This window comes from Lathyrus oleraceus, chromosome 7 (genome assembly GCF_024323335.1).
Source record: "Lathyrus oleraceus cultivar Zhongwan6 chromosome 7, CAAS_Psat_ZW6_1.0, whole genome shotgun sequence".
In the NCBI taxonomy this organism is placed as follows: Eukaryota; Viridiplantae; Streptophyta; class Magnoliopsida; order Fabales; family Fabaceae; genus Lathyrus; species Lathyrus oleraceus.
In genome coordinates, this window is record NC_066585.1 from 124,195,192 (window position 1) to 124,209,566 (window position 14,375).

General features: G+C 38.7%; 1 long non-coding RNA gene across 1 annotated transcript; it reads left to right on the forward strand.

The window, feature by feature from the left end:
• The first annotated feature begins 10,013 nt into the window (after positions 1–10,013).
• Positions 10,014–12,230, forward strand: LOC127101094 (uncharacterized). Its single transcript, XR_007794562.1, has 5 exons — positions 10,014–10,285; positions 10,388–10,488; positions 10,592–11,413; positions 11,501–12,014; positions 12,106–12,230. It is a non-coding gene; the product is annotated as an uncharacterized LOC127101094 (long non-coding RNA).
• Positions 12,231–14,375: the final 2,145 nt, after the last annotated feature.

Consider the following 14,375-nt stretch of genomic DNA (forward strand, 5'->3'; position numbering starts at 1 on the left):
TATTGATTGCCACGGGATTCTACAGGTTCTTTCTCTTCATCAAATTCCTCTCTGTGTTTTATATTGATATCATATTTCAATCTCTGTTGGAAATCCTCCACTATAAGCATTGTACCACCAGTTACAGGAGAAAGAAAAAACAACTAGGACCTTTTCAAGATTAGCATCATAACTTTGCAACCATGTCGTCCTCAATATCACCGGCCTCATAGAGAAGGTTTGAAGCATTCATAATAAGTGGAAGGTTCGTCCTAAGCTTAGCCTTGATGATCTTTTCAACAACTTCCTTCAATTTTGAGCGGTTTGTGTTTATTTCAAGCAATACCGGACTCTCGGAGCAAACATAACATGATTTGTTTGATTCAAACGGCTCCACTGGCATAGGCAGCAGGTTTCTTGACGGGCGTTACAGGTAATATGTCATTCTTCATCTGATGCTTCTGCAGCATATACTTCTGCTTTCGGTATCCACCGTGGCTGCAGCATCAGAGCCTAAGGCATGTGCTTCTGACTGCAAATGCTTGCATATAATTCCCCACTAAAGAGCAGCCTCTGCTTAGTGTTTGCCGGTCACATTTTATGCTGCAGATTTTGTGACCACGACATGTTCTTGTGGCAAAATTGTTGTAGCTTTAAGATGCACGGCACGTTGTGATGCAGGTTTTGGCTTTTGATTTTATGCAGAATTCACTTGTGTTTGGGAAGCATTTGAGTAGCATTTTTACTGTTTGTCTTTTTGAATTTCATTGCAAGTTTGGTTTATTGGCTGTCTTCTGGTTATTGTGTAGGTTGCTACTGTTCTGTGTATTGTTTCCTTTGTCATGATATTTAACAGTTGCTGTTGTGGCTTTTGTAAATGAAATCGGGACTGCTGTGATATTGCAGGTTGGATAGAATTGACCGCACCGCCGAAGGCTGCATAGCAGATGACGTTTGCATGACTGATTTGAGAGGTATTCGACGGGTTTGGTTGCAGAAGGCTCCGTTGTTGTTGTTGCGGGACTCGGATAGACTTTTTTCATTTGAATTGCTCATGATGTATGCCATGAAGTTTGATGTATGTAGCATAAAATGTATATGAATAACCAATGAGGCATAATGTAATGCTTATGTAAAATGCTTGTTTTAATATGTAAAATGTGCTCATGATATGTAAATATTAATGGAATGAAGTGTATGAGAATGTAGCATTACGTACCATGCTTTTTTTATATTGCCTTTTTTATGGATATGCAAATGATCATAAAATGTGGATAATTGAGAAGTTGGTTTATAAAATGGAAAGGATTTTTAGGCATAATCCAAAACTAACTTAAATATCAATTTAAATAATAATAACAAATCAGTAAAAACCAAATTAAAATCAAATTAATTTATAATTCATTTAAAATTACTTGGATATCAACTCTAACATTCATTTGGAAATAAAAATCGATTAGAGTTTTAATCATTAGTAAAAATAAACAATTAAGATTAAATTGACAATTGGAATTAAACTTAATTTGAAATTAAAATCAAATTAAAAAATAAAAAAGTCAAGATATTAAAATCCATTTTATACTGATGAATGTATGCAAATGCAAAAATAAAAAAATAAAAAAAATGGAAGAATTTCAGGATCAAAATCGGGGTATGACAGTTGCCCCTATTTAAGCGTCTTCAACTATAGAATATGAAGCAAGACACTCTTCATATGATCGTAGTGGGAGATGGTTAAATACTAAGAAGACCCGGATTTTGATCCTGAATCCCCATGACACGATGTGATAGGATATGATATGATGGGATATGATATGATATGATGGGATATGATATGATATGCATGGATTCTCTTCTTTTTTGTGATTTTTTTTCATCTGCTAGGGATATGGTGGACCCTTAACAGGAGATGCTAATAGACAGACCAAATTGTGGTGAATGCTGGTGGTCCACAGGAAGACAGACAAATGGTAAGAAACAACTTGCTGGGAAAACAGTCCTGCTGGAGAATCAGACACACACTGGGGAGTATTCAAAGTGAGATTTGATAAACGGCACTTAGAATACAACCGAACAAAGAAAAAGATGCTATGACAGGTTCATATAAGACCTGACAACGCTGGGGAATAATCAAGGAGAAAACTCTTCAGAACAGGTTCATGTATGACCTGACACCGGAATAAGGGTTCAACAACAGGTTCATACATGACCTGAATGGTATTGAACAAAGAATCTTCAGAGTAGGTTCAAGCATGACCGGACCCCGGAATAAAGAGGTTCAATGACAGGGTCGTATAAGACCTGAATAGGATTGAACAAAGAATCTTCAGAGCAGGTTCAAGCATGACCGGACCCCGGAATAAAAAGGTTCAATGACAGGTTCATATAAGACCTGAATAGGATTGAACAAAGGATCTTCAGAGCAGGTTCAAGTATAACCTGACCCCGGAATAAAAAGGGTTCAATGACAGGTTCATATAAGACCTGAATAGGATTGAACAAAGGATCTTCAGAGCAGGTTCAAGTATAACCTGACCCCGGAATAAAAAGGGTTCAATGACAGGTTCATATAAGACCTGAATAGGATTGAACAAAGAATCTTCAGAGTAGGTTCAAGGATAACCTGACCCCGGAATAAAAGGGTTCAATGACAGGTTCACATAAGACCTGAATAGGATTGAACAAAGAATCTTCAGAGTAGGTTCAAGGATAACCTGACCCCGGAATAAAAGGGTTCAATGACAGGTTCATATAAGACCTGAATAGGATTGAACAAAGGATCTTCAGAGCAGGTTCAAGGATAACCTGACCCCGGAATAAAAGGGTTCAATGACAGGTTCATATAAGACCTGAATAGGATTGAACAAAGGATCTTCAGAGCAGGTTCAAGGATGACCTGACTCCGGAATAACAACAATTGGACTTTGAAATGAGTTCCAGTAACAACTGAGCTTGGAATAATGCCTAACAACAACTGATTTTTAGGAGACACCAATGAGCCTTGAAACAATTCCAGGGAATGACATAGGGGTTCTGGAACTTCGTCAGAATAAAAGTGACATGTCTGGGAATTCATCAGAGAGTAAAAGAAACAAATTCTGGAAATGCATCGGAATTACAAGTGATATTCCGGAAATACAGCCGAATGCAGACACATCCGGTAATACATCAAGGGAATTCTGGAAATACATCAGAATATAGACACATCAGAGAACACCTCAGATAGATGGTGAAACATCTGGAGATACATCAGACCAGTTATGGAAATTCATCAATAAACCAAGGAGTAATCCGGAAATTCATCGGATAATCCAAAAAGAAAATGAACCTTAATGGAAAATTTTCTAATAGGTGTCAACTGGGTTGGATTTGAAAATGCCTGCAAAAACCGGATGATGGTTTAAGGGCACCAAATACATACTGGAATCAAAGGTCAAAGGATATAGGATCAACAACAAGACCTGGGTCAATGCAAAATGAGCACGAAGTACATTTCGGCCATGCATGATTTGAATTTCCTTTATGCATGATATATGAATGATCATGCAATGAGAATGCTGACACTTGAGCAGACTGGGAGTTTGTAAAGGCTTTTTATGGAAGCTCATGATTCCTCAACACCGAGAACTCAACCAAATATTTTATGATAGATGTTGCCAAAGGAGGATTCTACCCAGTTTGATAGCCACAACTTAGCCAATGGATCCTTTTGGAGGATTAATGAATCGTGCTAGCATAACTTTCGGGCACTCGTCTTGAACTCAACAGTTGTTGACGTATGGCAGAATTCGTTTGAGCAGTTTGAAAGCACAAAGAAGGGGGTTTTGCCCCTCTGTGGCTCATCTTGCCCCAGTTTGTTGGGTCTTGGCAATGTTCACTTTGAAAGTGAGTTTGGAAACAAATTGCCATGAGACTACCTCGAGATGGCTTGCCCCAAGTGTTTGAAACTTGCAGCGGTCCGAACTTGACTAACCAACTGCTGGAATGGTAGACTCTTGATTGTCTGTTTTTTGGATAGTTGGACTCATTGAGCTCTGAGGTGGCTTGCCCCGGACTAAGTCTTGAAGCAAATTACTCTTGGCTAACTGAACCATGGAGTGATTGGACTTACTGAGCTCTGAGGTGGCTTGCCCCGGTCTAATTCTTGAAGCAGATTACTCTTGCCTTAAGGACACTTAGAGTGATTAGCTCGAATTAACTGATGCTCAAAGTGATTTGCCCTTGACTAGACTTCTTTCACTCCATCAAGTTCCTCAACTGTGTATTGAATTTCTTTGATGCTAAGTGTTGACTCGCAAATAAGATTGTTCATTCAAAAATGGTAATTTTAATTCAATGTTTATGCAAAAATTTGAAACCAAAATTTATTGATATGAACGGGTGAAATACAGTGAACGAGTCGTTGATAAGAACACAAATGGTGATCAACTCATTCACAGTATGCAAGCTGGTGCCATCAAATGATTAACAAAAATCGTTTGGAGTCAAGTTAACACCACCTGGTTATAGTATGCTTTCAAAATGAACCCTGCCTCAATTAGGTCTTTTAAGGGTTGTAACGTGGTCTGGTTCACGGTTCTTTGAAACAAAAGGATATAAGGCTCAAAATTTGTTTTTACCCACCCCTTCTTCTTGATGATCTCCAGTTCCTATGTTCAGTTAATTCAATACACGCATTTCGACTTCTAAGAGGGTTCGAAGGTGCGATGGTAAGGATGAGGGTTCAAGATAGATTTCCTTGAATGGCAGTCACCTTATTTTGTTTTTGGTGAGGATTTAGTGACCTCTTTTAATTGATTTTCTTTATCCCTGATTTTGCCTGGACCGCTTCTTTGAAGCTTTCGGTCCATCGGGATGCCCTGACTTTTGCCTAAGTCACTTTGTGGTATTTGACATAGCGGGCTTTTTCTGTTTTTTTTTTTTTAAAAGGTGTGACTGCCATATTATTGGTGGATAAGGATCAACCAACACTAATTTTAGCTTTTCTTAGCTTCTTCGACACTTCAACATGTGCGCGAAGGATAACATGTGGTTGAACCTATTTGGAGGGTGTTCATATGGACGATTTTTTGAAAGATCGAATGCACGATCAAACTATCTGAACATAACTACCCTGCCCCAGGTTAAGATTAAGGGTTTTAGATCTGAAATAAACACCAACTTCTAGGCTCAAAGTGGTTGTCTAGGGATTAACTCCTTATAACTTCAGTGTTTGGGGATTTGAAACAATGCCTTACATCATCGACAAGGTTTTACTCAAAAGCATACCACAACAATTTCAGGTGTTTCGTTTTCATCATCCTCCCTCCAATCTTTGTTAACACAACGGTTTGATAAACAAAAATGAATGAGAGGAGTATTTTGTTTTTGTTTTTTAACATAAATGAAAAACGAGTGAATACGAATGGATTAATTCAAAAGATGCATAAACATTTCATTAATCTTACCAATTCAAATAAAACAACAATGCTTAAAAGCAAATAACAACCAACATGCAAAGAAACTACAAAAGAAGTGTTGAAACAGCCAAATGATTGCCAGCTTTAGGGAATTGATTTCTTCAAACTTTAAGATTGGGATCAACCAGCTTTTTGACATGATGATCTTCAAATTCTTTTCTTTCAATCTCATCGTTGAACGCAACCTTCTTGAATCCACTACTCACTTCTCCTTTTCTTTCATTGGTATGGGTCGTGACATTGGAAATCCAAGACGGTATCTCAATGCTCTTACCAGGAAACAATGATAGCTCATTAGCCACATCCCTGACATCTTCCTTGTGGAACAAAATCTTGAGGGGTTCCAAGGGTCCTTTCCCTTTCTCATTACCTGGCTCAGAAATCAGGGTATATGTACTTGACCCTTCCTCCTTGAGTGTTGGTGACCTTATGTCAATCAATCCTTGCAGCTTGAGCTTAAAACTCTTGCATTCCTCGATGGAGTGCCCCATTGTTCCAGTATGGTATTCGCACTTGATCTTCGGGTGATCTTCTTCAAAGACTAAGCTCTTCTTGTTAATCAGTTCTCGTACCAAATATTTTAGCGCACAGCAAGAATCTAGGTCATGTCCCAATGCCCCTTTATGGAATTCACACGTTGCATTTGGATTGTACCATGGTAGGTCTGGTGACACAGGCGTGAGAGCTCGAGGGGTCACCAAAGCATTCTGGATCAGTAGCGGGTAAAGCTTGCTATATGGTACCGGAATCGAGTCATTGTGATCCTGGTTCTTCTTGCTCTGATTCTGATTTTTGTTTTGAACCCGACTTCGGTGATTTTGAGGAGGAATGGCCAGAGGATGTTGATGATGACGTCTTGAGGGAGGTCCATATACTGGTAAATGAGGAGTTGCCACATAGAATTTCCCTTGACTTGAGGTAACACCGGACGGATGCGGGGTAGTAGCTCTCTTTGTTGCAGCAACGTATATTGGGTGACCCTCTCTTCCCAACAAGACTTGCAGGGTTTCCAAAACCCATCTCATTTGGCTCTTCAAAAGATTAAGTTCCTCCTTCAGCGCTTCTTGGCTTTTCCTTAGCTCGTCCATCATTCCCTGAGACATGGTTCTTTGCTCCTCGCGTGTTGAGAATCACTTTGCTTCACGGACAAAAGATGGATGAGTTTTTTTGGTATTTTGTCTGGAGAATGACATGCATTATGATGCGATGCAAATGCAATGGAATGTGAATGAATGCAATGCAAGCCATGCACATTTGTGCTTTTTCTTTAATACACGGGTTCAAAAGTCCGAGGTACTGATAAATCTGATTGTTTTCCAAGAATAGGTTCTCACCGGGTAAGATCTAAGGTTTTGTTACAAAGGATTCCCAGAGTCATTGATTCACAAGACTGTTTGACGCTTACGGGAAATACTTCCCGGTCGTCAACTCCATCAAGGGAATCTATTCTGGGTGAGGTTCTCGTACCGACTCTTACGAAGTATACACCTCGCGAGTCCGTACTACGCAACCATCGACTGGGTTCTAGACAGGGTACTCAGAGTCATGGATTCGAAAGACTGTTTGACGCTTACGGAAAATACTTTCCGGTCATCAACTCCATCTAGGGAATCTATTCTGAGCGAGGTTCTCGTATCGATTCTTACGAAGTATACACCTCGGGAATCCATACTACGCAACCATCATTTCTAGTTGGCCAAAGGTTTAATGTTCTAAAAGGTCCTTAGAGTCATGGACCCCTTTGAAACATCGCCGCTTACGAGGTATACACCTCGGGCGACAATATTTGCAAAAGGATCTACTCTAAGTGAGGTTCTCGTACCGACTCTTACGAAGTATACACCTCGGGAGTCCGTACTACTCAACCATCGTCCTATCTTATGTTTTTTCACTCTAGACTCGGGTGTAGAGTCTTTCCCACATGGTTTGCAATCAAATACCCAAGTACCAACAATCACAATAGAACCAATATACAACAGATATCAATATAACAATAAAGATATTAAAAGCAATAAATAAGGAAAAGCCACACAATTAAACAAACAAAGGCACACAAACGTCCTAACTAGGCTTGACTCACTTAGGGACTGACAGTGATTCCCCAGCAGAGTCGCCATCTGTCGCACCTCGAAAAAATGGGGATACGACTTCAAAGCGAAGCGCGATCGCACGCTCGCAATGATGGACTGAACAGAGTCGCCACCGAACTTTATTTATTCCTAAAAAGGAAAGGGGAAATATCGATAAAACCCAAGACAAAAGAAAGGATAAGATATGGTCATCGCAACCAATATCAGGGTTCGGGAGTCGATTACGCAAGGGGAAGGTATTAGCACCCCTCACGTCCGTTGTACTCAACGGGAACCATTAGGTCAGTTGTGTGCGTTAATGTTAGTTTGAAATATTAGGCTTTTCAAATTATTAGGTGGGAAAGAAAGAATAGATAAAGAAGAAATGTTTTTGGAGTTTTTTACGAAGGACTAAACCTAAGTTTTTTTATTAGTGGGCCTGACAAGATTTACAAATCCTGCTCCTACGTATCTCAAAAGAGAAATCAAGGCTTACGTAGTTCTGGGTAGAAAAATGTTTGTTTGTTGGTCGATTTTAGCGAAAGCTATACTGTATTAATCGACGAAAACATTGTTTTACCCAAAACAGATGAGGAGTGGACGCATACCACACATCGAACGGATTTATAGATCTACATTCGGAAAAGCGTCGCTTATCTCTACTCAACAATCGCGGCCGAAACATTGTTTTGTATCACTTAAGACAATATATCTTTCATTTATGAAAAAGGTTTTTGATTAATCGCACGGCGGCGAGAAAAGAGTTTGATCGGTTGGATGTATTTTGAGTGATGGCGAGAACTTGGATGAGCGAGATATACATCTCGAATCCTAGTCTCAGGAGTGCATGGTATACACCATGTTCCATTTCCATCTTTATTGAAAGAGTTTAAGATAGGAATTAAGTATTTTGGAATTTGATTGAGAAAGGGTTTGACGAAACCACATTAACAATTTTTAGACGATGGCGAGAGTTGAGATTGGCGAGGCATACGTCTCGAATCTTAACCTCAGGAGTGCATGGTATACACCATGTTCCATTTCCACCTTTATTGAAAGAGTCTTAAATAAGATTTAAGTATCTTAGATTTGATTGAGAAAAAGGTTTGACGAAACCACATTGACGATTTTTAGATGATGGCGAGAGTTAAGATTGGCGAGGCATACGTCTCGAATCTTAACCTCAGGAGTGCATGGTATACACCATGTTCCATTTCCACCTTTTGAAAAAGTGTTTAAGTAAGAATTAGTTATTTTGGTTTTTATTGTGAAAATGACTTGACCTAGATCAAGTATTGATGGACGTTTGAGAAATTTGAATGAGTGTTCGAGAGAACAAAGTGGATGAACTCGGATGATGGCGAAAGCGAGGATTGGCGAGATATACATCTCGAATCCTAGTCTCAGGAGTGCACGGCATACGCCACGTTCCATTTCCATCTTTATTGAAAAAGTCTAGATAGGGATTAATATTTTTTGAGTTTTTATTATGAAAAATGACTTGACGTTGGATCAAGCATTTGATGAAGTTTTGAGATGGGATGGAATAGGAGGGAGAAATGAGTTGCTTTGTTTATTGAGAAAATGCTCGACGTTGGATCGAGTCTTTATTTTTGTATTTTTTGAAATTGTTGATTTTATTCTTATATTAGTATCTAACTAAACAACCAAGCAATAGAGAAATAAAATAGTACAAGATTATTACACATTGGGGGAATGGGGTACATTTTGTCAAATGGGGATTAAAAAATCATGAAATAAATAAAATCGGGCACAAACAAATAATGCATGAGTGTAAGTGCAAGAGAACCGGCTCATTGTAAGAAAGCCCAAGAGTAAGCTATGTGAGGTTGACGGCGATGCTTAAAAAGCAATCGACTTACAAGGGTGTGAAAAAGGGGCTCGATATTAAATCGAGAAAATATGATTTTTATAAGTTAAAAAAAATGGTTTCGAATGCATGATGCAATTAAAAGAAAAAAAAAATCTATATTATTAAACAATAAATGATAAAAAAAGAAATGTGAATAATAAAGCATAAAAAGAAAATATTAAAAGAATGAAAAACTACACCTAGGAGTATCGAACCCACTACACTAAAGATCTAGAAGTCACTCCCCTCCACCAGACCATTTACTAACTAACTGATATTCTAATACTAATTTAAATATATAAACTAAGGTAAATTAAAAGTATGAATTAAAATAAAAATAAGAAAGGGATGGTCTAATAATGGATGATTAATTAAAATAAATGGGGGAATCCCAAACGCAACCCTAGCCGCCTGGCTGTTGGGTGGGGATTGCAATTTTAATTACCAATAATACCAACAGGCCAAAATAAATGGCAGATGGTAAAAACTAGACCTGCCAATTAATTGGGTTTTGAATACTTTTTATTATTATTAAAAAAAAAAGAATAAATAAAAGGAAAAGAGAATAGAGAGGCGCAAAATCTCTGAAGATTCGCCATCTCTCTCTCACAAAGACAGAAACAAAAAGAAAAAGAAAACTCCCCGTCCTACTCACTCTCTCAACTTCTCTCTAAACCTTGTTTGTCGTCTCTATCGCTTCTCTATCGCTTCTCTATCGCTCATCCCAAACCTATCTCAAACGCAATCACCTCTCTCAATCTCTTCCAATCGCGTCTCTCTCACCCTCAATCCTCTCAAACCTAAAGACGCCACATAAGAGAGATTCAGAGGGAAAACGAAGTGGTGCTCACCTTTGGATATGATTCGGTGGTGGCAGCGAGCTTGCAATGAGCTCTCTTTGTTAGGTTCGTTTTTCTTGATCTTTCTTAGATTTAGGGTTTTAAGTTTCGCCGTTTTTCTTCCCCCTTCTCTCTGAATCGCTCTCATCTATTTATGCCCCGGATTAGGGTTACAAATTGATGCTCAAGAGTTCGAAAGGAGAAAGTTCCAGGATTGCTTTTGGATGCTCAGAATTGGAGTGCCTTCTTTGATCATTGGACTCGGAAAGGTAATCTGAGCATATGCTTTCTTTTTCGCTTTTGCCTTAATCCCCAAATTGGGAAATTTCGAATTTTGAAATCTTACTGCCTTGTTTATTGCTTTTACTGCAGTGAATTTCTTGGCCTTCGATGGAAACTTAGGAGTACTGGCAGCAGCCTTTTCAGTCCTTTTTGGTAAAAGCATTGGGTTGATGCTTCTTCCGCCATGGCCAAATTTGAGACGAATACACGCTGAGATGAATACACGCTTAGAGGCGTGAACGTGAAGATTATTGAGTTTCTTGACAAAATAGGAGTTTTTCCCCTTGAGGATGACGACTCATCATCCAAAGCCAAAAGAGAATGTAATTGCAGTAGAGAAATTATTGCAAACGCTCCCCGGTTTTCACACGAAGTTTGTCGGAATCAAGATTTTCTAGCTTGCTAACAACAGGATTGAATTGGAACGGTATATCCAATTTTTCAGCTTCTTCGGAAAGCTTATGAGCCAATTTGATCCGAGACCTCTTTTAAGCGAGTGGACCTACTTCTCAAAATCTGCGTATGGTCGACAATAGCATCCGATAGAGTTGATGATTTCTGCTCTCTAAGATCCAGCAACTTCTTTGTAGCATATCTAACAGTACTATGAGGTTTACTTAATCCTCCAAGAAGAGACCCACAAAACGATGGCTTGATTGAAGAATTCAGATTAGACAAACACCCCTCCAAATCCCAGCCACCCCAGACTTTACTGTCAAATTCTAAACCAGAGGATGACGTGGGATTAACCGTAGGTATTTGGAAGGAGTTAAAGACGGTTTGGTGGTTTGAAAGTGGACGGTTATTGCAGAGGAAAAACGAGAATGATGCATGCCTATCCAATTTACTCTGCAAATCTGGAGAGTGCTGAGAACCCAATCCCTTGGACAAGTTTGCAGATATATCAACTAGGTATGTAAAACCATGTACTTTATCTCCCAAAATAGTTCCAATATTTTTCAAATGCAGATGAGTTGACATTACTTTTATCCTCTACAGCATGTGCAAACCAATCGATTTTTGAGGAAGGAAGTGTTCTAAACATCTCATCTGTTGTAGACTTTGGGGGAAAATCATACAACCTGCAGCAAGTTTGCTTCGACCCGCTGAGATGTCGAGAGTCATGATTTTGCCAGGTTATTTTCTACGGCATATGATTGCAATATGATAATAAGCCTCCTCCTAGTACACCTTAAACCCTGCTCATTCTCTTTCAGCAAAAACCGGTAAACGTCATGCTTGCTGTAATTGCATTAGCACATCAATGTACTAATCTGGTTATCGTCATTGCAGGTAGGACCTTGATCATCATCGCATCCCATTGCATATACCTGCAATCAGACTTACAACTTCTATGCCCCAAAGATAGACTCCCTGCTGTGATGTGTGCATTCTGCTGTCTGCCGAAATCAATTAATGTTCAAATTTATTAATTTTTTTCAGCAATCCATTGGCCCAGTCTTGGAGACTCATTTTTTGACAAGCATCAAGGGCTCGTTCCAACATGCGAAGAGTAGGCTCTATTGCTCAGGAAGCAATTTTTCCTTTGTATGAATTTCTCTATGAAGGCTCTACCTTACTGTATCTCTTTACATTGCTTCTAGGCCGTAAGGAAATTGAATGAGGCAAAGAGAACTTTGAATCTAGTGCACACTACAATGCTGATTTTGGAAAAGAATAAAATCTAATGTGAAATTCTCAGAGCCATGGATATGAAACGCAAGCTGCTTATTGATTGCCACGGGATTCTACAGGTTCTTTCTCTTCATCAAATTCCTCTCTGTGTTTTATATTGATATCATATTTCAATCTCTGTTGGAAATCCTCCACTATAAGCATTGTACCACCAGTTACAGGAGAAAGAAAAAACAACTAGGACCTTTTCAAGATTAGCATCATAACTTTGCAACCATGTCGTCCTCAATATCACCGGCCTCATAGAGAAGGTTTGAAGCATTCATAATAAGTGGAAGGTTCGTCCTAAGCTTAGCCTTGATGATCTTTTCAACAACTTCCTTCAATTTTGAGCGGTTTGTGTTTATTTCAAGCAATACCGGACTCTCGGAGCAAACATAACATGATTTGTTTGATTCAAACGGCTCCACTGGCATAGGCAGCAGGTTTCTTGACGGGCGTTACAGGTAATATGTCATTCTTCATCTGATGCTTCTGCAGCATATACTTCTGCTTTCGGTATCCACCGTGGCTGCAGCATTAGAGCCTAAGGCATGTGCTTCTGACTGCAAATGCTTGCATATAATTCCCCACTAAAGAGCAGCCTCTGCTTAGTGTTTGCCGGTCACATTTTATGCTGCAGATTTTGTGACCACGACATGTTCTTGTGGCAAAATTGTTGTAGCTTTAAGATGCACGGCACGTTGTGATGCAGGTTTTGGCTTTTGATTTTATGCAGAATTCACTTGTGTTTGGGAAGCATTTGAGTAGCATTTTTACTGTTTGTCTTTTTGAATTTCATTGCAAGTTTGGTTTATTGGCTGTCTTCTGGTTATTGTGTAGGTTGCTACTGTTCTGTGTATTGTTTCCTTTGTCATGATATTTAACAGTTGCTGTTGTGGCTTTTGTAAATGAAATCGGGACTGCTGTGATATTGCAGGTTGGATAGAATTGACCGCACCGCCGAAGGCTGCATAGCAGATGACGTTTGCATGACTGATTTGAGAGGTATTCGACGGGTTTGGTTGCAGAAGGCTCCGTTGTTGTTGTTGCGGGACTCGGATAGACTTTTTTCATTTGAATTGCTCATGATGTATGCCATGAAGTTTGATGTATGTAGCATAAAATGTATATGAATAACCAATGAGGCATAATGTAATGCTTATGTAAAATGCTTGTTTTAATATGTAAAATGTGCTCATGATATGTAAATATTAATGGAATGAAGTGTATGAGAATGTAGCATTACGTACCATGCTTTTTTTATATTGCCTTTTTTATGGATATGCAAATGATCATAAAATGTGGATAATTGAGAAGTTGGTTTATAAAATGGAAAGGATTTTTAGGCATAATCCAAAACTAACTTAAATATCAATTTAAATAATAATAACAAATCAGTAAAAACCAAATTAAAATCAAATTAATTTATAATTCATTTAAAATTACTTGGATATCAACTCTAACATTCATTTGGAAATAAAAATCGATTAGAGTTTTAATCATTAGTAAAAATAAACAATTAAGATTAAATTGACAATTGGAATTAAACTTAATTTGAAATTAAAATCAAATTAAAAAATAAAAAAGTCAAGATATTAAAATCCATTTTATACTGATGAATGTATGCAAATGCAAAAATAAAAAAAATAAAAAAAATGGAAGAATTTCAGGATCAAAATCGGGGTATGACAATATATCACCATCATCACAGAAAATCCACCGAACGGATAACAACAAGATCCTCTGAACAAGTGACCTCAAATTCAACCCGGGGATCCGAAATAAACGGAACCCGCTGATAAATACCACAGACAGAACTCCGGCGTATCAAAAATAAATATCCATAAATCCGACTGAACCAAAGTCACCATCAGAACCTGTGCCTGTAAGAGTCAAACCCTCCCCTCATAGGTGAATTCTAATAAGGTCATCCTAAGACGGATAATGGTCTCGACAATCAGACAAGATACTCAACGGGTTTGCCCTTTCGGGTGTACCGTTGCAGCTCTCATAAGATCATCTAAACCAAAGATCTGGGAAAGAACGGTCACCGAAGTCAACAGCTCAAAAGAGGTAACCCAACCAAAGTGGAATAACTCCACCTGAAAGAGCTCTCTCAGATGAACCTCGTCCGGCTGTGGTATGTCACGTCACAACAACATGCTGATCCAACATGTGAGGAGACGTGAGACCACGC